Genomic DNA, 2595 nt, shown 5'->3' on the forward strand with positions numbered 1-2595 from the left:
TTCAGAACATATAAGAGAATTTCTGGATTTTTATTTTGGGAAGGGATGAAGAAAGAAATACAGTAGTATGTGTTGAGCTATGCAGTTTACCAACAAAATAAGTATCAAGACTTGAACCCAGGTGGGCTGTTACAACCTTTGCCAATACCTACTCACACTTGGTTTGATATTTCGATGGATTTTATAGGAGGATTGCCTAAAACCTAAGGGGTTGACACCATTTTAGTGGTCATAGACAGGTTAACCAAGTATGCACATTTTATAGCTATTGCTCATCCCTACACTGCTAAGGACATTACTAAAATTTTCATCAAAGATATTGTCAGGCTGCATGGGTTTCCCTCTTCGATTATTCTGACCGAGATAAATTTTTTATTAGTCATTTTTGGATGGAACTATTTAAAATGCTTGGCACCAAGCCAAAATTTAGTTTTGCCTATCACCCTCAAACGGACGTGCAAACTGAAGTGGTGAATCGCTGCTTGGAGACCTACCTTCGGTGTCTCACTAGGACTAAGCCTAAACAGTGGCCTAAATGGCTCGACTGGGCAGAGTTTTGGTACAACACTAACTACAACTCATCTACTAAAATGACTCCCTTTAAGGCTTTATATGGGAGAGAACCTCTAGTATTAATTAGAGGAGATATGATACAGTCTTCAATGGAGGAGGTCAATAGGCTAATGACAGATAGTAATCATATGTTGGATGAGTCAAAAGAGCATCTAGTCCAGGCCCAAAACAGAATGTGCAAGCAAGCCAACAAACACCGAGGGGAGGTGGAATTTAGAGTTGGAGATGTAGTGTATTTGAAGATGCAACCTTATAAATTAAAGAGCTTGGCTAAAAATTTCAATGAAAAGTTAATTCCGAGATATTATAGGGCCTTATGAAATTGTGGAGAAGTTTAGTCCCGTTGCCTCTAAATTGCAGCTACCTTCAGGAAGCAAAGTGCATCCAGTTTTCCATGTTTCTACACTTAAGAAATTTATCGTTGCAACCATTACCAGCCAACCATTACCTTTATTTTTAGCAGATGATTGGGAATTAAAAGTTCAACCAACAGAAGAACTTGCTATTAGAAGGAATCAATAAGGGGATCTTGAAAATCTTATTAGGTGGAAAGATTTACCAGATTTTGAAAATTCGTGGGAAACTTTATCTACAATCAAGGAGTATTTTCCTGATTTCCACCTTGAGGACAAGGTGCATCTTGTGGAGGGGAGTGTTGATAGGAACTCGAAAATAATTAGGCCCAAACCCAAAATATCTAAGGTGTATGTTAGACAAGGAAGGAATGGCAAAGTAGGGGATCAAAATGGCAAGAGAGAGAATGAGAAGAATCCTTCCATGTAACAAACTGCTGGGTTGGCACATTAAGAAAGGAGTAATTCTGTTGTATGGGTATAAGGTGTGGAAAGATAATGGAGGAAGGGGGGGTTGGAATTGGCTGGGAATTGGGAGAGACTAGACACTCTCTAACTGCCTAGAAATATGTTTTTACTTGCTTTACAGATCTGTATTTTCTTCCTAGGATATGCACTATGTTTTTCTTTAATAATAAAGTGACTATTCAACTATTATGTGCTTCCTTATTTCTGGTATCTATCAGTTTGTCGAAGCACTAATTAAACAAGTTTAAAATATACATTACATGAATTTGTGCATACAATTAGTAAATAAGTATAGAAAAAAAATCCAGATGAATTATTCCACACATTGATTAGACGAGTCTAGGAATACCTATTAGATGAGTTTGTCCATATACTAATTAAACAAGTCTAACAGCAAACACTAAACAAGTTTGTCCATACACTGATAAGATAAGTCTGGAAATATACATTGGACAAGTTTGTTTCTCCATATGTAAATTATACGAATCTTTTAATACACAATAGACGAGTTTGTCAATTCACTGGTTACACAAGTCTTGTAATACAATTAAATGAGTTTGCAAATAAATTGATTGGACGACTATGTCCATACACTAATTAAATTATTCTAACAACAAACACTATGAGAGTATGTATATACACTAATTAGACAAGTCTAGCAGTATACATTAGAAAATTTTGTCTGAGTTTGTTCATTCACTAATTATATGAGTCTTGCAATACATGTTACACGAGTCTGAATATATACTTATTAGATGAATTTAGCAATATACATTATAATAATGTGTCTATATACTGATTAAACAAGTCTAGCAATACATATTACACACATTTATCAATGTATTGATTAGATGAGTCTATCAATACACATCAAATGAGTCTTTCTATACACTAATTAGAAGAATATAACAAAAAAAAGTTATACGATATTGTCCATAAAATAATTAGATGAGTATAATAAAAAATATTAGATAAGTCATTTCATACTTTGATTAGATGAGTATAATAAAAATTATTATAAAGTCTCGTAATACATTGATTAGATGAGAAAAGAAAAAAAATAGACAAGATTGTCGATCAACACCAGCTCGACCAACACAAGGTTAGTCAACATAGGCTCGACCAAAATCAAAAAGAGGTAACAAGAATTTTGTAATATATTTATAACACATGTTTGATAACAATTCCCCACTTATTACAA

The sequence above is a fragment of the Vigna angularis genome, chromosome 5 (assembly GCF_016808095.1).
Source record: "Vigna angularis cultivar LongXiaoDou No.4 chromosome 5, ASM1680809v1, whole genome shotgun sequence".
In the NCBI taxonomy this organism is placed as follows: Eukaryota; Viridiplantae; Streptophyta; class Magnoliopsida; order Fabales; family Fabaceae; genus Vigna; species Vigna angularis.